This window comes from Chrysemys picta, chromosome 11, assembly GCF_011386835.1.
Source record: "Chrysemys picta bellii isolate R12L10 chromosome 11, ASM1138683v2, whole genome shotgun sequence".
Taxonomy (NCBI): Eukaryota; Metazoa; Chordata; order Testudines; family Emydidae; genus Chrysemys; species Chrysemys picta.
The window spans coordinates 55473597-55484195 of NC_088801.1; the positions used below are offsets into that span (position 1 = coordinate 55473597).

A 10599-nucleotide genomic window follows, 5' to 3' on the forward strand; every position below is an offset into this window, starting at 1 on the left:
GAGAAAGGTCTCCAACCTTCAACATTCTCTGTCTCCTTTGTGGAGGGGAAGGCCACAAGTTATGGCTTGACGCTTAAAATCCATCCATCCGTCCTAATTTCGCCGCTGTATCCAGATCAAATGCACCCTCTTGCTGCAACAGGGTGGGGAATTTGATGTTGCTGGGGCTGTTCCCATTCACCACCAGCTCCAAGGGAGAGAGACACACAGTGAAGGACACTGGGTAGCTCCTCTCCGTCCTACTCCCCCTCACCCCCACCTTGTAGTCTCTGGAACCCATTGGCGAGTTGGTGGGTAGGAGTGCTAGTTGGCCCTCACACCCCAGCTCCAGGGATTTAACCAGAGGCCATGTGGAGCCTCTTTTGGCTCCATTCCAGCAGCCCCACCCTACCCACACTGAACTAGTTAGGGGAAACCAAACTAGCAGATGCTGCAGGTCTAGCTGATCTCCTGTTTGGGATCAGAAAGGAATTTTTTCTCCCACAAGCCAATTGGCAGAGGCCCGAGGAGTTTTTTGCTGTTGTCACAGCACCTTCAACTCAACTAAGTACCAAAGAACCTACTTACTACCTAACTGAGGTACTTGGTTGAGTTTTTAACTTGTCACAACTTAAGGCTAATTTCCAGTACAGTTAAAAGGGGAAAAAATAACAGTTGCCAGAGGTAAGAGACCTGGGCTTTTGCTGATGGGTTTTGGGCTGATGGGATAGGGCTACCAGATCTCACCCTCACAGGCCAAGGTCCCACCCTTCTACACCCTCAGTTCCCATTGCGGGACAGGCAGCAGAGTTGTAGGACTCAGAATGAGCTTAGTCCTGGGAGTTAAACTGAGGAGAACCAGACTAGCCTGAGTCATTGGTTATATGGCAGTAGCTCTGTAGCCCAGCAACCAATATTTTTTCTGATATTCTATACAAATGACCAAATTAAAATATTACGGGTACATGACAATGTTATTAGAGGTTGCATGGCTAAAATGCCACATGTTGAATTGTTTAAAAAAAATGACAAAAATGTGTGTCCAGTATGTTGATTGACAAACAGAACACTACACATGTTTTTTCTCAACTTAGAATGGGCTGTAGTTGGCTCCAAGAGAGACTTAACAGCTCAGCTGATCTCTTTTCATATCACAATTGTTTATTCTTTACTCAGTTCCCAAGGGGTTTCCTCTATTGTGTTCCAATAGCTGTATAAAGGTTGGAGAAACAAGCTATTTATTAGGTTAAGGATCACCAAGGTTACTCTCCTCCCCCCCCCTCCCCCGCCCAGAGAGCAAGCAGCTCAGATTACCCATCAATCAATTATATTTTTCAGGTATTTTACATGGACAGGTGGTGGGGTGTTTCAAATGCCCGTAACTGCCTATCTATACAGCAAGTGTCCATGTTACATAAACCTTCACCACAGCTGCCAACAAAACTGACCATCTCATCAGAAAGTCATTAACTGAACAGGCACAGAGACTCAACCCAGTCTCTCCACTAGAGGTAGCCCTCCAAACCAAGAATGAGACATATTGAGGTAGCAGCAGAGGAAGCCTGAACTACTTTCTGTGTTATACTTGTTCTGTAGATACACAAGGGACTTCAGTTTCCAAAAAAGTTGATCTGGCATTTTTCTCAGGTACTAAATTCATATATTAAAGTAAATAATAATGATAACAGTTAATCATATACTTCTCAACATTGCAAGGGCACTAATATGACTAGACAAAAGCCTCCTGTGTCATTACCTACAATAGGTAGGTAGCTCTTCCTTCTATAGCTCTTCCTTCTATAGAAACTCAACATCAGATCTAGCAAATAAACCTGCACATCCTCCCAAACGCCCACAAACCTCACAGTGGACAGCAACCACTTCTTACCAACAGTCCTCTACACCCTCTTTCGTTGAATAAAGGCATATGCATAAATGCAGGCAAGATCTCCTTTTCCTGTTAAGTTTGAGGACTCATCCTATGCGCCTTCATAAACCATTCAGGGCAGTAATGAAGAGCACAATTCACTTCAGGCCCAAGCCTGTTTCAGATCCTCTCTCTAGAGCCTAGTACCATAGAACAGCTCACTGGATTTTATTAAGCTTCTTTACCCATAGTTCTATATTTTGGGCATTGACGTGAACTTTCATCTTGGCATATGAATAGCTGGAATGCCCTCCAACCCCTTTGCCAAAACATTAGAGGGTTTTCACCATCAATAGGGGACATGCAGACAAGAGCTATAAGTACACCCCCTTAGTACAAAATAGTCTATTATTTTTTGTCAAGGTCCAAATTTCTTGGTCAAGTTATAATTAAGGTCCAGACTCCAGAGAAACATTTTCCACATGGCAATAACAATAATGATAATAAGTAACTAAAAAGATTTTACGGTCCAAAAGCGTGTTGGTGATCCAGATTTTACCCGCAGTCCAGCTGTTGACTACCCCTACCCTCAATGAGGACATCAAAATCATCAACACAACTAGGCTTTGTTGAAGGCGTTTTCTCATCCTGTGTTATGAAACCCACTAGTTCCTATGTCTGTGGCCCCAACTCAGCAAAGCACTTAAATATATACTTAATTTTAAGCACATGTTTAAGTCCCCTTTAAGTCAATTAAATAATACTTTGACAAAAATTGATTAGTAAAAATTATTTTCCTTAGGTCTGTGCAATTACATTGTAGTTAGTGGAACTGAATGGATATAATGGATCAAACATATTAGTTCTGTCTGATACTCACAGGGTTTTTAAAAAAAAAACAAAACAGAAAAATCTGGATTGGATTAAGATAGGAAACATGGGAAATTATTTACTTGAAATTATTTAAAAACATGATGTGCAGACTCAGTTTCTTCAGTTCAGTACTCAAAAAGCTTCCTATGCCATATATCACACAGCACATCATCCTTTGACTGCCTCCACATAAGAAAAATGTAATCGTGTATTCCTTAATTTTTTTTAAAACTGCTTTTTAAAAGCAATCATTTTTTTTAATTCAGTATGACTATTTAATCTTGCAAAGCAAAATCTGTTCCATTTCTTCTCAGGAAAGCTGGCAAAACAACATATTGTTCTGGCAGACAGCCACCATAAACGTCATAGAAGGACTCACTAAGCTTCTTAAAAGGGACACGCCATCCTGGATTAACAGGTTTGAAAATCACTGTAAATGTAAAACAATAAAAAAATCAATTTTGAAAACAAGCAACACCAGGGTAAAATATGCCTTTAAAGAAGGCAGGGGATTCCTGCAGTGATATTCCATGGCTCCAAGCCAAAACAAATGCTGTAGTAATGTACCAGCCAGACTGAAAGATATGCCACAAGTTTGCCTTGAAGTTGTGATTAGGCTGTTTAGATTTTTTTTTTTAAACAAATGAACTGAAGGCCTATAAAGTATAACTATAAAGCATGACTTATTAAGCATAATTAAAAAACTAGTTTTTAGTCAACCACAGGAATTGTCATGCATGCCCACTGTCTAGTTTAAGGTGACTTTGTTAAATTCCAGTGCAAGCCAGTAAAGATACATGGATCCTGTTTTGCTAGATTATGTTGTAAATCAATAGTTCACTGAAAGATTAAATATGAAAAGTAGTCTCTCAAATGTGCAGGTCAGTTTTGTCATCTACCTGTCACTTAAAGCCTATGCATCTTTTAGAATTTTCGATCCTACACAACGGTTTAGATTGGAAGGGAGCATTAGCATGTTTCTTTGATATGCTAATAATGATGTATTTTATAGTCATGTACATCAATCATATATAATCACTCATTAAGAAAGACTTTTCCAAAAGGTTATGATAGAGCCTAACAGGAGGGAAAATTTCCATTTGGGTAGTATGTTAGTAAGAACTTTGTTTATCTCATCTACCCATGCCATCAATTTCAGTTTTTCAGTGCTGCAAGGAATTTCTATTGAAATATTTACAAACTAACAAAGATTAAAAGAAATGTATAACTCTTGCAAACAGAAAACAGGAAAAGCATCTAAGAACATACTGGAAGTATCTCTATATAGCTCTAAAGTAAAGCAAGGACCTAATTTTCTATTGCTTAAGCTCATCAATGGGAGTTTGGGTGCACAAGGAATTCAGGACTGGGCCTTGTGTGAAGACTTTGTATAGTATAGAGGCTACTTTTACATAGCTTCCTAGCAGAGGAGAAAACAAGGTCTGCCTTTTATTTATAAACAAGCTATACAGGCTCCTGATGACAATCCAACATTAGATGAACAGAGTACTAAATTAGGTAACCAATATTATCCCCAGGCAATAGGCTCCTATAGTTTTACTGAGACCATAAAGCTTCTTAGAAAAACAAATGGCTCTTTCCTTTTTGAAAAACCCTCTTGGTTTGTAATGATATCTGTCCAGAAGAGGCTAGAGAAATCAATCATGGCAAGAAAAAATAATCTCCACGCTACATAAGAAAATAACCAGAGTGATAAGAAGACTACAAAATACAATACTTTGGTTCTTATTCTTTTAGATAATTAAAATATTATTAACATGAAAAATCACTAGTTCCAATACAACATACCAGGAATTTATGTCAATCCATTCATTTTTCTTCCATCCCAGAAATTAGAGAAAATCTTGGGAATCACATTAAATAAATATCATACTAAACAGTGAGAAACACTGGAGGAGATAAATGCAATGCACAAAGTGACAGACAGAAAGAATGTTTTCTGAATAGAAAACAGTCGCAGTCATAATTAAACAGACAAAAAGCTTAAGGACCATTTTTTTATAGTGGGGATTATGCATCAGTTAGCTGCCTACATCCTTCATATGAAGTTATCCTGAATTAGTGTTCCAGTGACTGTGAATCTCCAACATTTACATCTCCTTCCAATAAACATGTATTTTGCATTTTAAACTTCATGGTTCCAACAACCACTTTAGTTTACTGCAAATTTATATCTTAATTTCTCCCCCAAATCCATTTATTTCTTTCCCTGCACAAACAAATCCATGCAGCCTTCCTCTGCACAGGCACACGTGAAACAGACGAGCCTGGAAGAGATAGGGAATGGAGGAACTTGACACATCTGCCATTGCACTTCACACAGGAAATGTATACATCCAAGCCTGCAGTTCCAGGTTACTTTATGCCATAAGAAACAGTTTCATCAACATATTTTTTTTAAAAAACGAGAAAAGCAATGCAGCTATTTAACCCTCTGCCTACGATGAAGGGCTGACACTTAAAGAATATTCATCAAACAGGCTCATTTAGAGTTTTAAAAAAAAATCTCCAACAGCTTGTGTACCAAAAAAAAAAAAAAAAACCCAACCAAAAAAACGGAAGCGTATCGTAATAATGAGCAGAACAGCCAAGGAGGCGAACCAAAGCAGCTCATTCTCCATCCACCTTTCTACCTGCTACACCCGCAGAGACGGTCGCGGGGATGGAAACCCAGCAAATGATCATCAGCAGCAGCAGGCGACTCCGCCTCCGACAAGCGCAGCGAGCAGGGTGCACACACCCCAACCCCCCTACCTCGCACGCACACACTCTGCAGCCCCCTTTCAACTTACCCCCAGCAGCGTCTGCAGACGGGATCCTGGGGAGGGGGACTGCCAGCCAAACAGCACGTTGAGGACGAGGATTCCTGCAGGGCCCCTCCTTGTCCACGCACCGGCACCTCCCTCCCCTCCAGCAGTCTCCGGGTCTGGGAAAGGGGCGGACTGCAGCGAGGCGAGGCTGCGGGAGTCATGCAGTCCTTGCAGCAGGCAGCTGCTGCCGCTTAACCTGCCACTTTCCTCTCCCCCACCCCCCGCAGCAGGCTCAATCCCCCCTCCCGCCGCGCTGCGCCCCGGCACCTTGTCTTTCCAACACAACAACCAACAATGGGGATAATGAGCGGTCCTGGGGGCTGGCCCGGCCCCTCCTCTCCCCGCCCCCCACCTCCTCAGAGGGTTGAGTCAGCAGCTGCACTGGGGGGGGGGGGGAACCCGCGGTGCCCTCTGCAGCCGGGGGGAGCAGCGCTGTCTGTTGGCGCCGGGGGCAGGGAGCAGGTCACTGACTCCTGAGCTCTCCCAGCCACAGCACAGCCCAGGGCTGGGCCGTCCATGGGGGAATGGGGGGGGGTGTCACTCCCGCCAGCTGCGCCTTGCCCGCGGGCGGGAAGAACACCACAGCCGCCCAGCCTGCCCTGCCAGCTGCTGCCCGGGCACGGCGGGGCCTCGGGGCCTCTCCGCCCCCCGCCGCATCAGAGCCTGTCAAGGTGCTGGAAGGAATTGTGGGTAACTCCAGCTGCTGGTTCCCCGCTCTGCCCTGCAGCGGGCTCCGTCGTGGCAGCCTGTCCCAGGCACTGGGCGCTCCCCGCATCAGGACCCGGGGCAGATGTTCACACACACCCCGCAGCATTTGGGTCCCTCGATGCGCCGTGTTGCAGGGGGTCCATCATCAGGATTATAAGAGCCTTCAGTTCCTTTCTAGCCCCCCTCCTGGGGAGAGGGTTAGGGGGTGACTTCAAAAGGACCAGTGGGGAAAACGGCAATCATAATAACTCACCTGCCACTGGTCTTCAAGTTAACCAGTCTCAAAAGCTGACACTTGCCCAGTGATTATACCCCACCCCACCCCCGACGTGAACATGATAATAATGAGCCCCAATTATGAAATCACCAATTGCAAATTTAGCAAGCACTTTGGCAACCATTTGGAGCTGGCCCCATCTTTTTTGTTCAGTGTACAGCAGGACCCTGGTCCAGGGCTAGTTCCCCACAGAATTTCAGAAGGCAAGGTAATGCAGGTGCTCCTTTTTTATATTAGCGTAAGAAAAAGCATCTGTTTAAAAAAATCAGGTTTCTGTCTGAAAAGTTTTACCCAGTGTTGTTACTACCAGTAACACCTATCCTTCATATCAATTAAAGAGGATCATCTCTATTTTTCTTCCAATTGGTTACTTTGTGTATTTAACAGCACTGAAGGTATAGCCACTTTCACTGTTTCCTCTTTTAGTCATTTTCCCCTGTTCTTTGTAGTGGTCTTTCATACTGCACTACCAGGAGAGAAAAATATTTTTAAATAGGAAAATGTGATTGTAAAACCACAAAAATTTCCAAAGTAATACCTACAAATGTTTTAACCTTTCAAAATAATTTATTTTTTTTATATTTCAAATTGAAAGATATCGCTTTTACTGTTTGTGAAGGGTTACTGAGGTAGTAAGAATTAGAATGATTGTTTTCTGGATGTGTACCATCCAATGACAGAGTATCAGTGCAGTTATAGGGTGGGAGTTTTGTCTAGTGGATGATGGAATGGGTCTGGGGGTTAGAGCTTCTGTTCTGAGTTCTATTTTCAGCTCAGTGACTGACTCACTTTGTGACCCTGAGCAAGTCATTTAACTTCTCTGTAGCTTAGTTTCCCCATTTATAAAGTGAGTATTATAATAGCTACTTATCTCACAGAAATATTGAGAGGCTTAATATTTGTAAAGCACTTCTAGATCCTCAGGTGAATGGTGTTATAGAAACACTAAATATTATTTTATCATAAAACTACAGCAAGTACATGAAGAACAGTTACCTTTGAAATTAAGTCTTAGTCCTGTCTAACTCACACTCCCTGGTACTTTTCATAAAGGGATTGCCAAAATGTCTCTTTTCCCTGTTGTTGTGTTCCCTACACTATAAAGGTGACTGCACTTCAGTGTCTATGGTATGGTAGTGTGCTTGTGTATTAAAGTGAAACATATTACATGTCTTAGATAGACATAAAGACCTGCTGACTTCCTCCATTAGAAGTCAGTCCTCTCTTTCTTCTGTTTCTGACTGAGAAATCCTACCTCTTTCTCAACACCTCTTCATCATTTTGATTATCCCATTTAAGCCATCTTCCTCTTCCACCTAGTCTCTCCTTCTTGAGTCCTTCCTCTCCTAGCCTGCCCACCCATCTGGGATCTTGATAACTTCTTTTAAAAGAAAATGGGCAGGAGCTCTCACTCTCCATCTTTCCTCCTGACCTCCTCAGATTTTGTTCTCTGAACCCTGTGTCCTACTCTGAGATCTCCAATCTTCTATCCTCTTCAAACCGTTTGATTGTCAACCTGAACCTATTTCCTTACACCTGCTAATCTCCATTTTTATCCCCCCCTAATTCATTTCCGGTCTCTTATGAATCACTCTCTTCTCTTCCCATATATACTCAAACATGCCATTTCTCCTCTCCCAAAGACAGCCAACCTCAACCCCAATTCTTTATCACCCACATCTCCCTTCTTCTCTTGATCTCAAAGCTTCTTGATGGGCCTGCCTGGCCCTAGTGCCTGTGTTATTCTCTCTGTCTAAGCAGAGTATATGGTAATACACGCTTTACATAGTAATTGTACAGTCAGGAATTCAGATGCTGTCATTTGGGTGTCCTCTGGCAGGACCACATGCTTACATTCCACGGCCCTGATCCTGGACTGTGATGCAAACAAGCAGAACTCTGCATCTGTGGGGAGGCATATTGACAATGGGGCTCCACGCAGTGGCAAGGTTCTGACTACATGCATCAAATTGCAGGATCAGGACCCAAAATTTAACTAACACTACCGGCTACAAAATTAGCTTGTTTTACAGACATTACTATAGGATTCCATTTCTGGGCATTACTATGTGACAGCATCTCATGCCTTTTCTTTGATGTTGCAACAGTTGAAACATTGCCTACAAAACAGACTGTGGCAAAGGGCAAAACAGCTCAGACTTTTTATTAAAATGGTATATTAGTTGAAATGGCAAGTGATCTTACCATACTTGTAACTAAACTGCTAATTAGGGCAAGTCACTCAGTTCCTTTGGATTGTATTAAAAAGCACAGCTAGTGAATTAGTCAAGCAAAAAAATAACCTGGCAATGACAGATTAAATTAATGTATTTTAAAATAATAAATAGATTCTGTGCAGTCTATAATCCATTCCTGGCGACCTGAGTGAAATCCTCTCTATTGAAATCAATGACAAAGCTCCCATTAAAAAGAGCTAGGATTTCACCCTCAGTATGTGGCCCATCTGTATGATACCACATAGAGTGCTACTGATGTTGGCATTTGTGACTAAATTCCAAACTAAGTCAAGTTATGAACGCCAAGAAAGTTCCTGAGTCTGCGGCATGTATAATTTTTTACTTTATTTTTTTTTTACTACCCACCAATTATGTTTTCTATGTATTGTGTGTGTGTTGGCACTGAATCTTACTCTGTAATTTGAGCATTCTTAGTACAGTATTTGAATGAGCAGCCTAATGCAAGCTTGCCATTGGCTCTTAGGAGTTGAAGGTTGTCATATACTGGTATATCATTCAAAGGATAATTTTCCCTAGGCTTGCAATAAGAGCCCAGACTTGAATTATGACCACATCACCGTTATTTGAGCATTCTTAAACATATCCATCCCTCAGATACTATTTATGACTAGTGACAGTACTATGCTGACTTCTCTCTCTTTTGGTTTTGTTAAGGGAAGGAATGCTATGACTTTTATACTGTTTTTATAAATGTCTTGTGCTTTGTTTATGGTTGTTGTGATATTTTTAAAATCAAAAGGAGAAATATAGGAGATAAAAAGTGTTAGCTAATGAATTATTCCCACTGAATTAACAAACAGAGCCCTTTGACTGACACTAGTGCACACTGTTTAAACTAAGACTTCTGATTTATCACATTCAAATACCACATAAATCACATACTGGATTTTTATGCTTTACTCACTCAAAATAGATTTTGAGAATGTCCTTTAAACTGTACTGGGAAAATTCCATTTGCAGTGGGCAATAAACTTTAGTGCACATGAATCTTTAAAATCCTCTTGATTTCTTCCAAATATACATGGTAGCAATAACAAAAAAAGTACGGCAAAAAGCATTTGTAGAAACCAAGCATTATATTTCTCTCTCTGCTTTTGGTAGTCACAATCCTATAGGATTCCTAACTATACTTCTAAATTCACATCACAAATATCTGATGTACTGATTTTTCTATTAAACTTCTCCTACCTTGTTTGGTATTTCTTAGGACTGCTTGCTGTTCTTACTCAGTGTGATTTCAGTTGCTGGAGAGGTATTGCTGTGTGTTTGTCTTAAAATATGAACCCATTTCAGAGAGATTCCCCTATCCCTGCCCCCAGTCTTTCTGCTAAGTGACTACTTTACTCCCTCTAAAGACATCATGCAGAGAGGAACAGAGGGCATATATCCCACAACTTTTCAGAACCATGTTTGGAGCACCTTCAGCATTGATATCCTCTCTAAAGCCAGGGCTAGAGAAAGGAGGCCTATCTCTCCAGATCAAACAAATACGTACCCTCTCTCCCACTCAATTGCTTCTTTCTTATGTGTCACTCCCCACCTCACCTTTGCTGGAAAAGGCACCAGTCCTACAATTACTTATGCAGAGGACTAACTTCACTCATGTGAGTATTCCCATTGTGTTCTGATCATGCTGGTACTATTTGCAGTTACTGGGACAGATGGATCTAGGCTCCCCACTCCACCTAGAGGGAAGAGCTGCTCTACCCAGATCACAAGTAAGTACTGGGGACAACAAATAAAGAAACAGGGATGGGAGCAAAGGTTAAAGGTTAAAAATCAGGAATTCAGAGGGGGACACTGAGC

General features: G+C 41.8%; 1 protein-coding gene across 9 annotated transcripts in view; it reads right to left on the minus strand.

The window, feature by feature from the left end:
* Positions 1-6233, minus strand: part of HECW2 (HECT, C2 and WW domain containing E3 ubiquitin protein ligase 2) — a 258022-nt gene extending 251789 nt beyond the window's left edge. For 2 of the 9 annotated variants that reach the window (XM_065562027.1, XM_065562028.1), the window contains exon 1: positions 5533-6220. The gene's annotated coding sequence lies outside the window, so the exon portion shown is untranslated. Of the gene's footprint in view, positions 1-5373; positions 5493-5532 lie in introns of those variants that run through there. The other 7 variants (XR_010591637.1, XR_010591636.1, XM_065562032.1 and 4 more) reach the window with 7 other exon arrangements.
* Positions 6234-10599: the final 4366 nt, after the last annotated feature.